This window comes from Buteo buteo, chromosome 7 (genome assembly GCF_964188355.1).
Source record: "Buteo buteo chromosome 7, bButBut1.hap1.1, whole genome shotgun sequence".
NCBI lineage: Eukaryota > Metazoa > Chordata > Aves > Accipitriformes > Accipitridae > Buteo > Buteo buteo.
Genome location: NC_134177.1, coordinates 21,872,722 through 21,892,191, shown reverse-complemented (window position 1 = coordinate 21,892,191; position 19,470 = coordinate 21,872,722).

Sequence of the window (19,470 nt, the reverse complement as noted above, 5' to 3'; positions counted from 1 at the left end):
CCAAATACATACTGCTTGGAGCCAGGTTTCGGTATCAGACTGATGAAATTAACACCTCAGCACAACGGGGCCATATGATGCCAGACTTTGTAACAGTGCAAGATGATTTATAGTTGACTCAATTTTAATGATTAGACTCAGGATCACTGTTCTTGAATAAGTTTCATGTCTGCCATGGCAGAGGTACCTACAGCCATTTAATTCTCCTGCTGGCTGTAAATTAATTAAATAAACTCTCTATAAATAAAATAATACTGATTTATTTCCTGGCTGTTTTTTATCTTGTTCATAGCCTATAAATAGTCTATCATGGTCCTGTCAGGTATATTTTAGGACATATTTAGGAAGAAATGATTTCACCATCTTTCATCATCCTTTGTCTTGTGCCCATAGAGAGTTTCTGAATTTATAGACAGAGGCATAAACTTTGCCAATAGTCTACCTGCTTAGCCAAATACCATTGCTTTCAAAACTTAGCAGAAATAATTCCTTGCTACAAAGACTACTTTTAATTTCCAAAGCATTCTTTACCTGTAGAATCTGCAAGTGCTTTATAAATGATGGCTTTGAGAATCCAAAGTACCGAACATCTCTGGGATATCACCCCACACTTCCTCCTTCATTGAGTAGTTTTAATGCAAGCAACCATGCACATGAATGTACTCATGTAGGATCCAATGCCAAATCCTATCAAGGCTCTTGTAGCAGAGATGCAGCACCTCTGATGACTGAGCGTGCTTAATGTCATACCTCTTGTGAAGAGGGTTAGAAACACTCTCTTGTGCCTCTAGGCACAAATAATTAGGTGTTAAGAAGTGCTAGTGAATCTGAAAAGGTCACAGAAAAAGCAGAGCACAACTGAAGGAGAAATGTCCTAGGTCTTAGTTTCATTGCTCTGTGAATAAATAGGCATTTAGAAAGACAGAAGGCTGATTTCCCCAAATATTTCAGTAAAATTTTATGTAGGGGCTATAGAAGAAGGTAATAAGTACTTGTCATGGAGAGCTCTTGGTAAGGGTTTTGCTGTGAGGGACTTCAGCCATGAAGTGAGCCTTGAATCTGTTGACTTAGTTGTGTACATTGAGATTAGTGAAACATTGAGATTAGTTGAGAGGTGATTCCACCTACCTGTACGGCCTCTTGGATTGGTTCATTCCCAGCCCCATTACTGAGTGTTCAGCAGAAAATATTACCTAACAGCACAAACCACCACTATTTTTCGTGTGTAGCATATTGATTTGTCTCCATTTGAACAGGTGAGATCAACAGTCAAAGTCTTTCAGTGTTAGCAGTTTTGTCCTAGTCAACTAGAAAAAATCAACATGGTATATTCCTCTTAAATATCTTTTTAGAAATAAAATAAAATATTACTTGAAACAAAAAAAGGCTTTAAAGTAGCAGTCCTTTAAAATACAATAGTTCAGACTCATCTGAGATTTCATGGGTTCTGTAATAATGCAGCTGTTTTCCTCAGGGTGTTCTCACAAATTCATAAAAAAATCTATTTGTTATGAGCATTCTGAAACCCCAAGGAAAGCAGCTGTGTTTTTGACAAACTGGGCCACATTTTCAACACCTCTAGCAAAAGAGACATTTATAGAGGAATTCTATGCCTTATATATCTATGAGCAACATATTTTTTTAACACTAACAACATATAGTGCTCTTAGCAGAAGTTTACGCAGCAAAGCAGCCAAACTGAACATTGAGTTGAGCCACAATATGAAATTAAAAACCTCACCTCCAGCAGAAGACTTGCCCTAAACTTAAAATATGCCACCCAGAGTGAACTTAAAGACCACTAGGGAAATCACTGAATGAGACAGATGTGTTAGATGTGAACTTTTCAGAGTTTTTAAAAATCTTTTTCCTTTTTTCTTTGCTTTTAATGTGTTCCTGAAACCATAACAATGTAAAGAACGAATGATGTTAGTATGGGATCTTGGTGAACATGCTTGCTAGAGTATTAATGAAATATAAAGTCTGGACAAGGTAGGAACTTTCTTGCTTCCTGTGTAACACATTCCTGCAAGGGATTTTTTTCTTATTTTTATCTGTCAGTCCAAAAGTGATTATAGACCCAAATTACATCATTTTCACTGCTTTCAGTTTTGCACAGTTTTCATAGATGTTCTAGTCTGTATATACTTTATACCATATCATTTTTTCTGTATCTGCTCAACCATATTCAGTCCTTCCTGGTTCTTGAAACTTTTCATTTCTTTCCTTTAGTATGACATGCTTTACAGACCCATTCTTTATGCAATAAAACCATCTTTCCTGAGCATTTTTCAACAGTATATGTTTTATCACAGGTTTCCCTATCATTTTTTGAAGTTTAATTTTTCAGTTTTGAAATTAAGTTTCCCATTCAGACAACCCAGCTGAAGTGTCTTTAATTCACTAACTTTCCTCAGTCTACTCTTCCACTCCATATTTTAATATTAGCATGGAAGTTACTCAGAATAATGTATTGCCATTTCCTCTCGAAATCTCTTTACATGTTGCTAAATTTTCCAGTTGGGCTGTGGCTAATCCATTTCCTTTTAATGTCATCCTTTTAATGCCTCATTCTTTGATCCTAGGCCCTCAAGATATGCTTTCTCCTTGTCCCTTTCTTTGATCTTTATCTCTTTATCTCTTTTATTGTACTTAGTGTTCCGAGTTACATCTGAGTTACATCTCCTTTTTGCTCTCCTTCATCTTGCACTTGCCACTCCATTGCAGGGCTTCATCCATCAACTATATGCATCAACCATGGTGGTTTTTTTTAGTCTTTCAGGACAGTACTTATCTGGTGGGTCTTTTGGCTAGTCTATAGGCTGTTTAATTTCATTTCATAGTTCATTCTTCTTTTCTCAGAGATGTCTTAGTTTTCTATGCAACCTAATTGTATTCTTCCCTGATAACTAGCTCTTCTGTTTTCACTCTTTTGGTTGCTCTTAGCCTCAATTGTCTTGGTGCTAGCACAAGCCTAGGTTCCATCCTCACACTCCTGATTGAAATTAAGTGAACCATAATCTGATTTTTCTCATCAGATGATAAATAAGTCCACATCCTTTACATTTGTTCAAAAGGCATGACTGTTACCACTAAATCATTCCCTAAGCAGAAATTTGCTTGATTTCACCCATTTTCATTCTCACTATAAGAACAGTGTTTCCAAAAATTTTAATGCTCATAAAGTCTAGTTTCTATTCCTGTTTATTAAGCTCCCCAATTCCTGAATTTAGAATATATGTATGAAAATTAAAAATTAAGAGTTTTTGTAACTTAATGAAAAAATATGAATGATAAACACGTGATCTGCTGAGAGTGAAATTCTTACTAGCTGTGTATCAGTGAGCAGGATGCTAGAAGGTGGCACAAGGACTCTGCCACTTCAGGTTCTTAGCACAGGTCAGAAGTCTGTAACAGTTAACTGCATGTAAATTGTATTTTTAGAGGTATTTTGTCTATGTCCGGTGAATGCTAGAGTATTGGCATTGGTCTATCTTCATCCTTCCATGTGATAAAGATTAGAAGACATTATGGACCAGTTATCAGAAAGAGCATCTTCTGAGAAGTTAAAAAAATCTGAAACACACATACATTTTGGAACACCATTCTTTCATTTTTTTTATTGACAGATGCATAGAAGTCAATGGCTAGACCGATGAGTGAGACCTTAGCTGGTCTAAACTGGTGCATCTCTTCTTAAGTCAATTAATTTACAGTAACATAAAATAATGTAAAATCTGGTCCAGTAAACATAGTCCTGGCTTTTGAATCAGTTCTACCAAAGAGCAATTAAAATGATGCTTTCTCTTAATTAGCCTCCCCTGATTCAGCAGGAATTAAAGAATGGGAAGATAATGTATTTCTTAAATTTACATTTCTAAATACAGTCAAATGCTCTGAAATGGCACACCCTTGTGTAGATAAAAATATGGAAATTAAGTGAACATCACCAATTTATATCTACTTTTATTCTGAGTTCTTTAAAAGGAGAAGAGTAGAAATATTAAAACGTTAGGGTCAGATACAGCAAATTAATGAGCTGTATGAGTGACTTAATGCAAAGCATGATACTACTCAGTGGAGAGACTTCCATTAACTTCAGTAAGATTTGGATCACACTTGGCGTGTTAAAGACTACATAGCAGAAAATGTTTGCAAGTAAAATCAGTGTAGTTTTGTTAAGTATTGTGAATGTGCTTGCAGTTTACTTCTGTTAGTCTTGCCAGTAGTTAGTCTTCAAAATTAGTTTCTCTAATTCACTTAATGTTGTACAATATAGGTTTACAACTTCTCAGATACAACTACTGATATTTTAGTATTTTAATATTTGGCTAGGCCAGGAATCTCTCCATAAAGTAGAGATAGTAGTAAATTGTAAGATAATAAATGAAAAATAAGACTGGAAAAAAACAAGTAAGTGTTTATGGAAAGCAACACCCCTTTTTGGAGGTGGAGGGGAGAGGGGGGAGGCTGTGTCTTTTTCCTGTTCCCCCTTGCATTGTAAGAAATGGGCAGTAGACATAATCTGGAGAGAGAAATAACAGTGACTTCTTGACAGAACCCATTCATGCTTTCATTCTTATTCATAGATTAAGATTATTCACATTAAGAAGAAAGTGTAGCTCTTTCTTGGGAGTTAGTATGCCAGTGAGGGACTATATAGGTGAGAATATCTAGGCATTTCCAAGATATGGCTTGGCAGTGTTCAGTGCCTTCCTCACTTCTCTAGAAAAATTACTGCAGAGAAGAAACCCTCTCAGGATTTCTTCTAAAAGGTAAAACAAAGAAAGAAAAAAAGAAAAAGAAGAAAAAAAAGAGGGGGGGGAAGCATTATTAATGATGAGTAGTTTTTGCTTCCTGAAAGTGAACTGTGTTCCTGAAGAAGGTTTTTTTTTTTCATTTTTGTTAAATTTTGTGATTGCAAAGCCAACTGTATTGTTCAACAAGTTTTAGAATGCCTACAGTTCTCTTCCATCCACCTCCAGCTGTTTCAGTGTCGAATAGGAAACAGTCTATTCTTTAGGAAGCAGTGCAGACTCAGAATTTTTCATTCCAAAGAGCCACCAATAGAACTCCTCTAAACTGTGTTAATTGTCACATTTACACTGTCCAAGAGTTCTTCTGCAGACCATCTCAGCAATTTAAAGTATCCCTTCATTAAAAACTATTTTGTTTTTAATGGGAAACACTTAAACAATGCTTTAGTGGGTAGTGAAAAGTGAGTGTGATCTTTATTTGCTTGTCAGAGAGCTACATTCCACTTAAAATGCATGTAATATCATGCTCTGATGCTTACAGTTATATAGGTGTAGGCTTTATTACATCATTTAGTAGATTTTACAATACTAAAAATTGATGCAAGAAAACTGGAAGATGACCTATAGTGGATTTCTCTTAAAAATGAAATATCAGACAATTAAATAGTGAGGATGAGAGGGGGAGGAAAAGAAATTAGTGTTGACATTATCTGTTGAATATTGAGTCTATCCTGTGAATTGACTTAAGTAGTGTAAGAAAAGACAAGAGGTGATCATGAAATCCAAGAATATTTCATATTCTGTCTGTACAGGAAGGCAGAATTCATTTTCCTAACTTTTACTGGCTGATTTTGTATCCTTAAAAAGGAAGTTAAAGTGTTAAAGTGTCAAGGATTTTACAGGGTTACTGACACTGCTGTTTGCAATCACGTTATGATGCCAAGCATCGTAGATATTTCATACTTACATTACCTCTGTGGAGAGTATGATCTTTTGAGGCAAATGTATCGAAGTGTAAAGCACTTTGATTTATGCCCCCCACAACTTCTTACTGACTAGGAAATTAATCAGGAAAAGCTTGCAAGACTGGGGTTTTTGTTGGTGGAAATCAGGGGTTTATAGGCTGTATCTGCACTTAGATATTGAGAAAGAAAAGAGTGCAGTGATCTGTCAACACAGATGAGCCCCTGGTCAGCCTGTGACAGGGCTGTTGTGCACCTCTGATGCCTGCCCTGGGGCGACGAGAGCAGTGTGTGCTCAGGTCATTTCCCCGGGTTGTGTTCAGCAGAAGCTTCTGTGGAGCTGTATGCATCTACCTAGAAACTGGGAAGCAGTCCCGGTTTCTGTCACACTAAGAGAGTTGCAATGAACCAAAGCAGACTGCGAAGGACAGCGTAACTGCAAGTTTCTCAGTAGTTTTGCTTGGGAAGTCGAGTAATGGATCAGGCTTAAGTGACTGCCTATGCATACACTGCCCTTGTGACTACACAACAAACACTTTGGCTTTCCCAAAATTTAACATTCCAGACAGGAATAGGCATGCAGGACACACACATTAAATGGGCATATTAAATGGGAAATCTCCTGCCCTAAGTAGGCACAGTATTAGTACAGCTTCACCAACTGTGCTGATGGGATTCAGTGGATTTTCTGCACAGTGCCTGTGGAGTCGGTGCGTTCATCAGTATGGGCTTGCTGAGTTTATTGACTTGTCCAAGGGCTTCCTCCATGTTTTGTATCTTCTACTGCTTTTGAAGGAGCTATGCTAATGTGGCAAGTTGACCCTGACATATATAAGTGTATATACATAGCGTGATACTGGCGAGGTGTCACTGTGCACAACATATGTCAGGAAAAAGCTGTTCTTTTGTTTACACAGGCCAAAGCCTTTTAATCTTGATGCTTAGAGATATGTAACCCATATGCAGTCCTATACACCTTCAGTATCATCCTTTCTCTTGGAGTTACTGCCTTATTAACAGCAAGGCAAACTTGGTAAAAAACTGAGGAATCTACTGCGCGTGTACATGTGGCAAAGCTTGGAACAAGTGCCAAAAGGAAAACAATAACGATAATAAAAAATCTCCATGTTTTGCAGCACAGGTGCTCCAGCAGTGTGAGTGAGCATATGGACAGGATGTCTCCTAAAACATTCAGTTATTAGAAAGAGATGGTAGTTGTGTCTGATTTTACAAATATTTTTTAGAAAAGTTATTCGGAGAAAGGTAGCTGGCATCTGGTATTTCTGAGCTGCATAATTCCTGTCCTAATGAATGTATTTTTCACAGTACAACTGAAAAGTGCAGGCCTTTTGTGTTATAACAGCCTTCATAGTATGATGGTTGTATTTTTTTAGGAACATAAGTAGAGAATGTGCATCAATATGTGCATGCATATTTTTATGACACATGACTGGGGAATAGCTAATTTGATTTTAGTAGTATTTTTCTAAAATGGTAAAATGATCTTGAAAGAACAGTCATTTTTTATCTTCCTCTTTGAAACCTGTAATACTGATGTTTCAAGGACAGTGTAAATAATTCAAAACAAATCCCAGCACTCAGATTTAGGATTATACTCATGCTTTTTACAATAATTAAACATGCAAACTTATCATGTTTTGTTTATGGAATAAATTTTTAATATATATTAAATACAATCTGTTTCATCTCAGTAAATATAAACCATTTTAAAACATTAATTTCCAGTTTGTTTGTACCAACACCTTTCATTATTTAATAGACCAGTTTTTGTCTGCAAAAGAATTGATGTCAGACAGCAAGCAATTTCTATTTCAGAGTTACAGCACTGTACAATATGGGGCAGCACCTTTCTTTTCAGACTTCAGATGGTAAAAAATTTTCCTGATTTACATATTGATCAGTGAAATGGAGTTTGATAAATTCTGTAACATTCTCCAGGAGAAACTGACGATATTAAGTTAAAAACCTGTAGTCAACAAAGTTGTGCTATACCAGCTGTGAATTAAATAATGAGCTTTTTCCATTTAAATATTAATTTTAATTAAGCAATTTTTTCCTCCTTCAAATAAATCTGTTACCCAGTCCAGCAATATTATTAAGACTAGTTTATAAATATTCATGCATACAGAATCATAGATTGTATTTCAACATCAGAAAACCCTTTCATTTGCATTCTGCAATTTTGGCAGAGACCTCACACTAGAGCTGTAACTGTGTGACTCTCTTAGTGTCAGTTGTATCTTGTAAATCTTTGGCCTGTTCTATAGATATGCCCACCCTTACAAAATATACCAAAAGTATACGTAAAGGTACTAGGAAAATTGCATGGCTTAGAGATTGAATTGTATCCTGTTCTGGTTTAGAACTGGAAAAAATGGGCTCGGTTTTCCATCATCTTTTTAGGACATCCACTGTGGTAGTGTCCAGAAGATAGCATATGGCAATTAATGTAGCCACCTATACAAAATGAACTGGTGACTTTCAAATGGTTTGCAAGAGGCAGTGACTGAGTGTGAAGTCATCATTTTGACAGTAGAAGACACAAGATTAGATACTGAATGAGTGTGATGATTAAACTCCTTGTTCTGTCCTACAAGTAGTTTCTCCTCAAATGTGGGTGAGCTTTAAAATGCCACTAGGTTGTACTGGGCAATTTAGTAGCATTCATATCAACAGCTTTGGCATATTTCACTAGTACGAAACATGTTGTTGTTCTCCTCTTCTTCAAGTGACTGGAGTGAACTACTTAAAATGGGCTTTAGATGCTTTAACTTGTGATGTGTCCTTTTTAGTATTATATCCCTCTGATAGATATGTAGGAATTGCATGGGACATACCATTTGCAATTCCAGATTAACAGTAAACACAGGATTTTTTTCCTTTTCCAGGAAACAACACTTAAATCATTTAGGTTTATATCAGGTATCTTATTTGATCCCTTCAGCTATATATTAAAATGTCTATTAGCTAAATTATTTTCTTCTTTTCTTAAAATGTCTTCTACGTTCACTTAAAAAGATCTCCAATAGAACAGTTTTTCACAGAACTTTCAAAAAACTGGAAAGGCTTTCCAAAGGTGGCTATGAGCAAAAGTAGGGTGTGGAAACTGGACAAGTTAAAAAGAAAACGAGAATGGCTTCTGGAGATTGAAAAGCTTCTGTTGAGCTCCAGGAAATCTAACAGTTTCATAACACTTTTTTTCTGTAATTCACTATCTGACCAGTTACTGCATCATAATCTTTACCAATTTATCTGATACCTAAACCAGATTTTCTAGGAAGTATCATGAATCCTTCATTCCTTTAAAGGTCAGAAAGAGGATTATAAAGACCATGGGTTTCAAAGCAGTTACTGATAGTAAAATTTGCAGTGCTACCAATATTTGTCATAGTGTAGAAGAAAGAGAAAAATGGACAGACTTCTCATTATAATAAGACATTCACTTTCCTAAGTCTAAACCGGGAAATACTAAATAATTTAAAAAATGCAAAATCTGAAGGAGATGACCATCTCTTATTATTCAGACTTGAATATTATGTTAGTCTTCCATGTAGTATTTATATAATAATCAAGACTATTTTGTTAGATTTGTTTGTCTTATAAGAACAATAGATATATTAAAACAATAATAACTTTGTGTGTGTTTATGTGGGCAAGTATATATATTCCTACATCAATTCTAGAAAGTTCTGAAACATTACTTTTATGACCAATGGCTATGAAATAGGGCTTTAATGCTAGTTCTACAAAGGCTTGTGCTCTGAATAATGCCATTTTTTTCATGTTAGTGGTCTAAATAATGTTATATTAGGAAGGAATGATGGAAGAAAAAGTCTTAAGGAAGAGTCAGGACAATTGACAATAGAAATAGACCTTCAGGATTTTTTTAATAATATATTCAGAAAACTTTTTTTTTAAAATAGGAGAACTGTCTTACGGGTAATATGTCAACTTCAGGTGACATCTGTAAATACTTGTGGTGGGTTGACCCTGTCTGGACACCAGGTGCCCACCAAAGCTGCTCTATCATTCCCCCTCCTCAACTGGACAGAGGGAGAGAAAATATAATGAAAGGCTTGTGGGTTGAGATAAGGACAGGGAGAGATCACTCGCCAGTTACTGTCACAGGCAAAACAAGACACAACTTGGGGAAATTAATTTAATTTATTGCCAATCAAATCAGAGTAGGATAATGAGAAATAAAAACCAAATCTTAAAACACCTTCCCCCTCACCCCTCCCTTCTTCCCAGACTCAACTTCACTCCTGAATTTCTCTACCTCCCCTGCCCTGAGCAGGGCAAGGGGATGTGGAATGGGGGTTGTGGTCAGTTCATCACACGTTGTCTCTGCCGCTCCTTCCTCCTCAGGGGCAGGACTCCTCACACTCTTCCCCTGCTCCAGCAGGAGAAGGACTGGGAGACAGTCCACCACCAACATCTCCAACATGGGTCCTTCCCTCAGGCTGCAGTTCTTCATGAACTGCTCCAGCGTGGGTCCCTTCCATGGGCTGCAGTCCTTCAGGCACAGGCTGCTCCAGCATGGGCTTCCCACGGGGTCACAGCCTCCCTCAGGCATCCACCTGCTCCGGCGTGGGGTCCTCCCTGGGCTGCAGGTGGAGATCTGCTCCACCGTGGACCTCCATGGGCTGCAGGGGGACAGCCTGCCTCACCATGGTCTTCCCCACGGGCTGCAGGGGAATCTCTGCTCCGGCGCCTGGAGCACCTCCTCCCCCTCCTTCTGCACTGACCTTGGTGTCTGCAGGGTTGTTTTTCTCACTTATTCTCACTCCTCTCTCCCAGCTGTAATTGCACAGGGGGTTTTTTTCCCCTTCTTAAATCTGTTATCCCAGAGGCACTGCCACTGTCGCTGATGGGCTCGACCTTGGCCAGCGGCAGGTCCATCTCGGAGCTGGCTGGCATCGGCTCTATCAGACATGGGGGAAACTTCTAGCAGCTTCTCACAGAAGCCACCCCTGTAGCCCTGACACTACTAAAACCTTGCCACACAAACCCAATACAGTACTGAATCCAGTTTCCTCTCTTTAAGAAAAAAAAGGCATTTGGAGTGCTCAGCCTGGCATGATTGACTTCACTTAACATCATATTTTCTCACAATTGTAACCTTTTATTCTGCATTCAGATCTGAGCCTGTGGTGAAACACATCAAAATATCAATATAGAGCTCTGTCGCATCCCAAAGTTGGAGCAACTCAGGTTCGTGGATTTCCTTTGTCAGAATTAAGGTGAAACGACACCAGGGGAGTTCAAACAACAATCAACATTTATTCAACCTAGCTAACCTTGCCCAAGTACAAGCGAACTTATCAATATGAATCTTGCAACATGTCCTTGAAAAGAGAAGGGGGGTGTAGAAAAAGAAATGGAAAAAGGAACATGAAAATTATAAGAAGGAGAGCCCTCCCGTTGAGTCACGAGGTTCAGAGCAGACCCCCTTGCTTTCTGGACTCCTTCTCAAAGAGGAGCCCAGGAGCAGCTAGATCCACTGCTAGTCTCAGACTTGGTCAACGGTTTATGTTTAAGAGGGTGAGGTGTAGGGACTGTGGAAAAGAGAGAAGGAAAAGAGGGAGAGAGAGAAAGAAAGAAAGAAAGAAAAAAGAGAGAAGAAAAGGGTTTCACCATTCCTGGGTCCAGCGTTGGTCCAGCCAGTGTAGAGATCCAGTTCCAGAGGGCACACACTGAGAACTCGTTCTCCCTTCTTTCATAGTGTGTTAGTCAATGGTCTCAACATGCACAGTTCCCATTCCCTGGGTTCTCTGGAATCGGTTGGTGAGCTTTGCAGGGGGTGGGGGGGTTGACTGCGGAGTTGCCTCTCTTTTTCTGCTGGCATGACCGCTTAAGATAGAAGCACAGTCCCATCCTCCATGGGGCCTCCTCCTCCAGGCGCATATGCTGTGCTCCTTCTCCTGGTCACTTAAGATAAGGAACTGCGGCTTTGGAGAAGTGTGGTCCCACCCTCTGGGAGGCCCTCTCCTCCGGCCACATCATTGTCCTGTTCACAAAAGTCCAGCGTTTTTACAGAGGCCGTTTTCTCCACCAAAGTTCTTTAACGAATGTTTGAGACATTGACTATAATTTGTCAGACTTTCACAAGCTCACCAGAAGAATATGGAAGAGTAAGCAGATTTTGAGGATCCTCACATGCAACATCAAAATATTGATGGTTTATAGATCATCTGTGCTTCTATAATTAAACTGGATTCTTTAAGAGGAGAAATAAATATGAAGTTAAGCACTCTTAAGCTGGCTTTAGAGCATGGACCAGATAGAAATAGTCATTGAGCTGGGGAAAAAAAAATGCATCCTGAAGCTGGGAAGAGATGCTGGAAAAAAAATTGTAGTGGGAAACAAGTGTAGTAAGGCTAGATCAGTCCTCCCTATCAGGCCTGTGAGCTTTGTTCTGGTGCCTGTCTCTGCAGCCATCGCACCCTTGCATCCAGAGGAGACCTACAAACTCCCATGCTCTAATCCTAGCACACCAGCTGCTTTCATCTAACAATCTGAGACACTCTCGTCTCCTCTGAGACTTTCTTGACCCTTTTATTTATTAGACAGAGTAGCAAATACAAGCATTCAGAGAAATATTTTACTAAGTTCTGCTACCTCAGCAATTTCTGCCACTGTTGTTAGCATTGTATCTTCTAGTAGTTTGACCTTTAAGCATAAGTATCTGCTGGCATGAAGTAATAAAAAAAAAAAAAATTGTAATTGCATAACCCAGTATATTTATTTTCAGAAGTGCATGTATGCACAAACACACCTATGTGTGCCTACACACCAATACAAGAATTACACATAACCCTGAAGGAGACTAATATCTGTTTTAGAATCCACTAGAGTAACTAAGACCAAAAGGATATGTGCAATTCATAATGAAGAATTTTCATCCATTTTTTCTGGCAGAATTAGCTTTTCACTCATACAAACAGCTTTTCCCTTGCTATTAAAATCTCCATTAAATGGCTACATTCATTATGTTACTACCAAAGCATCTCCATCTAGATATGAATTTCTTGCTTCTCTTTGGTTTTTGCTTTACTCCTGCCCAGCTCACTTGCAGTTCACTGATCCCTTCAACTGCCTGAAGAGTTTCACAGTATGCAGGAGTTTTCAAATGCAGATGTGGCAAAGCAATACAGCAACTGTCCTCTACCTTCTCAAACCACTCGCCCTCCTCATCATTACAATATCTGGAGAAAAATATTTTGGCAGGAGTTTGTTTATGAGTGATATCTCTACAGTATCAACAAAAAAACAAATAGGACTTAACAAAATAGTTGCATGGAATACTAATATATCTGTTCCATAAATAATTTCTCTTATTCCTTAAAGAAAATATCCAGCTGAAACCTCAAGAGCCTTACAAGGACGGAGTCACTCTTTGAACTCTTCTGTAAGTAAATATGGCAGTAAAGGGATTGAGGTTTTACTGTTTCCAGGGTCTATTTTATGGTACAAAAAATGAAATCCTAAGCAAGCAGAACACGGGTGATTTGTGCTCCCTGTTGTGTAGGAGTAGTCCATTGGTACTGACAAGACAGCCTTGTAGTTTCGTTAGTCACAGCGAGATGGTATAAAACACTACTCAAAAAGAAATTCGTGTAAATTAAAAGGATTTGCATGCCTCACACCCCAATTTCATACCTCTGAATTTCATTTCTGATTTATAAGCGTGTTGTGGTTTAACCCCAGCCAGCATCTAAGCACCACGCAGCCACTCACACACTTCCCCCCACACCCAGTGGGATGGGGGAGAAAATCAGGAAAAGAAGTAAAACTCCTGGGTTGAGATAAGAACGGTTTAATAGAACAGAAAAGAAGAAACTAATAATGATAATGATAACACTAATAAATGACAACAGCAATAATAAAAGGATTGGAATGTACAAATGATGCGCAGGGCAATTGCTCACCACCCGCCGACCGACACCCAGCTAGTCCCCGAGCGGCGATTCCCCACCTCTACTTCCCAGTTCCTATACTAGATGGGACGTCCCATGGTATGGAATATACCGTTGGCCACTTTGGGTCAGCTGCCCTGGCTGTGTCCTGTGCCAGCTTCTTGTGCCCCTCCAGCTTTCTCACTGGCTGGGCATAAGAAGCTGAAAAATCCTTGACTTGAAACTAAACATTACTTAGCAACAACTGAAAACATCAGTGTTATCAACATTCTTCGCATACTGAACTCAAAACATAGCACTGTACCAGCTACTAGCAAGACAATTAACTCTATCCCAGCTGAAACCAGGACAATCATCAATCTTCAGATATCTGAATCTCATTACAGATTATCAATACATAACATGACTGAGGGTCAAAGCAGCACAGGATGGGAAAACTGCTCAAAGTGGATGAAAAGAGATTGTTTACACATCAACCAAACATATCGGATTTATCACATCTTAACTCTCTGCGAAAAATATGCCATTGTCTGGTGTAAGCGCAACTAGGATATAAAAATGCCTCAATGGGTGTTACTCTTGTGTTTTTATTCAGTCATCTTTGGCCTACATCAGACAGTTCAAAATATAGAGTGAGAAAATTTGCACTGAACAACCACATAATTACCTACTCTTGATTTATTGGACAAACTCTTTTTTTTTATGTATATTTTGGCCACTTAGCTTTCTTGAGACCTGGGTTAGTACCATTCAAAATTAATAAGACCATAGCTTAAGCCTATATATTATCTTACTAGGTTTGCATCTAATAAATAAACATAAAATAATGTCTTGTTTAGGATGTACACACACATTCTTAGACAATTATTGATATATGCTTCATATTGGAACTCTCCCCATGTTTTGTTTTGTTTCCCTTCTTTTGAGTTTAGAAATCTGGGGCTAGATTTCTAGAGCTAATTGGATATCTAAAGATAACTGGACACATAAAACTAACTAGATCATATGGAATTCAAACACTGCACATTGTTGTTGTTTTTTATTTGTTGTGCTTATTTGTTGTTGTCTGGAAGGATGCTCCTATGTTAATACATTTCTAATGCCTGCATTTCTTAACACTAGGCAGACTGCTTGTTTTAAAAACATAAACTAAGTAGATTTCCTTGTTTCATGAAAGTTCTGGAACCATTCACTTGTATTTTTGTCTTTTATGAGATTTCACAGAGTGCTCTGATTCAGTTATGCTTACATAGTTTCCTCTGCTAACTCAAGCATCAGTTAAAAGTGTGCAAAACCACCCCAAACAAAACACACAAACAAACAAAAAAAAACAACAAAAAACAAAACCCCAAACCAATCCCAGATGTATTCAGTGGTATGTTTTTGTGACTGTCCCTATCTCCTAGCTCTGACAGCCTCCTCAAAAACCTACTGAAGTAAACATGGGTGCTTCTGTTAGCTACACTCAACTTTCATTGAGCCCTAAGGCAAATGGACTTTGGATAATGACCAAGATTTGATTTTGGATCACAACATGATTATTTTCAACCGACAGAGTCCCTCCCAGTCAGTATAGCAGCCAAGTTGCTATTCAGCTGAAATCTCTACTTCGGCTTTCAACCTGATGTAAATTGACATAATTCTATTAAAGCTAAAGTAAATTTAAACTTGCCTAGGATTTATTTTTGGGACCACTATGAATACTGCTGAGGAAGAACACTATCATGACTGAAGTCCGAGTTATTGCAATAAAAATATTGTGAGCGTATGATATTTTTATAAATAATTTAAGTTTGAAATGTATTGCTTTATAGCATAAACACTTTTACAAACATCTATGGGGTGGGGTGGTGGTTTTTTTTTTTATTTTTTAGTCACATCTAATAATCGCAAACACAAATAATAGCTGCTTGAGAAATTTTTAAAATACAGCTGCATACAAATTCTACAGCAAACACAGTACTGATATTGTTTGTCTTAGGCCTACGTTAAACTCAAGTCACTACAGAATTTACAAATCAATTCCATACCTTAATCAGACATAAGTATGCAATAGTTTAATTGTATATTATTGTGACACTTTGTCCTGGTTTCAGCTGGGATAGAGTTAATTGCTAGTAGCTGGTACAGTGCTATGTTTTGAGTTCAGTATGCAAAGAATGTTGATAACACTGATGTTTTCAGTTGTTGCTAAGTAGTGTTTAGTCTCAAGTCAAGGATTTTTCAGCTTCTCATGCCCAGCCAGCGAGAAAGCTGGAGGGATACAAGAAGTTGGGAGGGGACGCAGCCAGGGCACCTGACCCAAACTGGCCAAAGGGGTATTCCATACCATGGGACATCACATCTAGTGTAGAAACTGGGGGGACTGGGGGCAGGGGATGGCCGCTCGAGGATTAACTGGGTATCGATTGGTGGGTGGTGAGCAATTGCACTGTGCATCATTTGTATATTCCAATCCTTTTATTATTACTGCTGTCATTTTATTAGCATATGATAACACTAATAAATTAGTTAGTTAATCATTATCATTATTAATTTCTTCTTTTCTTAGTTTCTTCTCTTCTGTTCTATTAAACTGTTCTTATCTCAACCCACGAGTTTTGCTTCTTTTCCCGATTTTCTCCCCCATCCCACTGGGTGTGGGGGGGAGTGTGTGGGTGGCTGCATGGTGCTTAGTTGCTGGCTGGGGTTGAACCATGACAATGATGTTTAATGGTAGGTTTACTACCTGCTTTCAGTTTTTCATGGAACTCCTTTAATATAACACAACAAAGTCTAATGTATGTAGGAGAAAAGATCAGTAAAAGTGTGTACTTTATACCTGAGATGCTGATACATAAATGGAGGTTAGAAAATTGTTTGGAGACATTCTAAGTAGAGGACTATTATACCTGGGGTTTTATATCTTTGTAGTTATTTTGTTATTTCTCAACCAGCAAAATGAAAAATTTTTATTTGAATTATTAATAATAATTAGATTGTTATTTCATACTAAGAGATTGAAAGCTGGTGATGATGGCAAACCACAACTTTTTTCAGGAAAATAAGTAAAATACAGAATACAGTAATTACTTATATAAAAAGGAGAGGTAAAAGAGATTAATGATTTGCTAATATCAAGCAAGTTATTTTTCATGCTGAAAAAAATCAGGACCAAATTCTACCCACTGTCACCTTTGGCAAAACATCTCTAAGATGAGGAGGAATTAGCAATTAGTCTGAACTTCAGAATTTAGCTCAAGGTTCCTAAAAAATGTACAAGTGTTTTTACAACAGAATGGGTCTTTTCTGAAGAAATACTTGCTCATAGAAAGAAGCTATTAAACCCTGCTTCTCAGAAACATTATTTTCTAGCCTTATTTAAATTCATAGAGTTTTTGACTATGTGGTGTGGCATGTGGCTCAGTGTTTTGCATGAATATGGACTAAATGAAAATACTTTAGTATATCAAGCATCTCAGAAATATGGCTGTTCTACAGAAAGTAGGTTGTCTGGTTGCGTTGATACTGGAAAAGGAAAGTTTTGAATTAGTAATCCCAGTCATGCTGTTTTGACAATGTTACAGACTAGCTTGAGATCAAGGGAAGAAATCAGAAAACTGCTGAATTGGATCTTTATAGGAAATATTGCTTCTGCAAACAAATTAAACAAACAAAAAAAACCCAAGCTACTAATTATCTCAAGAAAGTTAATAACTTCCTTAGCTGGGTTTTATTTCAAAAGGTATGAAGGTGTCAATAAAAACAAAAAAATAGCATATCAGCTGAATTCAAAATACTGAGAGTGAGTAATTTCAATTATCTAATGAACCAGATTGCTTTTGACTGATAAATTAGGGGAAATATATGCAGGTGAGGAAAAGAACACTATACACAAATATGTAAGCATCAGGGAAAGCTGTAAAGCTGCTAAAATCGTGAAACAGTTGTGGCTGAATAGTAAGATGGGTCTTTAATTTTTAGAGAAGTAATATTTTTAAAGAATCTTAATGTAGATAAGACTGGCTAAATAAGGCAAAAAACAATTCACAAATATTTTCAGGATTGATATCCAAATACTGTCTTTGCAGTTGTATGTTTTCTTATTTGTTGTTAGCTAGTAGATGAGTGACTGATTGTGGTGGTTTGCCCCTGGCTGGATGCCAGGTGCCCACCAAAGCCATTCTATCACTCCCCCTCCTCAGCTGGACAGGGGAGACAAAATATAACAAAGGTCTGGTTGGTCAAGATAAGGACAGGAGAGATAGACTCATAGAATCATAGAATCATTTAGGTTGGGAAAGACCTTCAAGATCATTGAGTCCAACCATCAACCATGCCCACTAAACCATGTGCTGAAGTACCTCATCCACTCACTTTTTGAATACCTCCAGGGATGGTGACTCAACCACTTCCCTGGCAACCTATTCCAATGCCTGACAACCCTCTCAGTAAAAAAATTTTTCCTAATACCCAACCTAAATCTCCCTTGCCTCAACTTGAGGCCATTTCCTCTTGTCCTATCTCCAGCCACCTGACAGAAGAGACCAGCACCCACTTCACCACAACCCCCCTTCAGGTAGTTGTAGAGAGCAACAAGGTCTCCCCTCAGCCTCCTCTTCTCGAGACTAAGCAGCCCCAGCTCCCTCAGCTGCTCCTCATAAGACTTGTGCTCCAGGCCCCTCACCAACTTGGTTGCCCTTCTCTGAACACACTCCAGCACCTCCATGTCTTTCCTGTAGTGAGGGGCCCAAAACTGAACACAGGACTCCAGGTGCGGCCTCACCAGTGCCAAGTACAGGAGAACAATCACCTCCCTGCTCCTGCTGGCTGCACTATTTCTGATACGGGCCAGGATGCCATTGGCCTTCTTGGCCACCTGGGCACACTGCTGGCTCATATTCATGCGGCTGCCAACCAGCACCCCCAGGTCTTTTTCTGCTGGGCAGCTTTCCAGCCACTCCCCAAGCCTGTAGCACTGCATGGGGTTGCTGTGACCCAAGTGCAGGACCTGGTACTTGGCCTTGTTGAACTTCATACTATTGGCCTCAGCCCACCAATCCAGCCTTTCCAGAACTCTTTGTAGAGCCTCCCTACCCTCAAGCAGATCAACCCTCACTCCCAACTTGGTGTTGTCTGCAACTTGCTGAGGATGCACTCAATCCCCTCATCCAAATCATTGATAAAGATATTAAACAGAACAGAGCCCAACACCGAGCTCTGAGGAACACCACTTGTGACCTGCCGCCAACTGGATCTCACCCCATTCACCACAACCCTCTGGGCTCATCCATCCATCCAGTTTTTCACCCAGTGAAGAGTACACTTATCCAAGCCACGAGATGCCAGTTTCTCAAGGAGTATGCCATGAGAGGCAGTGTCAAAGGCCTTGCTGAAGTCAAGGTTGATAACATCCACAGCCTTTCTCTCATCCACTAGGTGGGTCACCTGGTCATAGAAGGAGATCAGGTTGGTCAAGTAGGACCTGCCTTTCATAAACCCACGCTGACTGGGCCTGATCCCCTTCTTATCCTGGACTTGCCACATGAGTGCTCTCAAGACAAACCATTCCATAATCTTCCCTGGTACCGAGGTCATGCTGACAGGCCTGTAGTTCCCCGGATCCTCCCTCCGACCCTTCTTGTAAATGGGAGTCACACTGGCAAGCATCCAGCCCTCTGGGACCTCCCCTGTTGACCAGGATCGCTGATAGATGATAGAGAGTGGCTTGGCAAGGACCTCTGCCAGTTCCCTCAGTACTCTTGGATGGATCCCATCAGGTCCCATAGATTTGTGAGTGTCCAGATGGTGTAGTATGTCACTAACTATTTC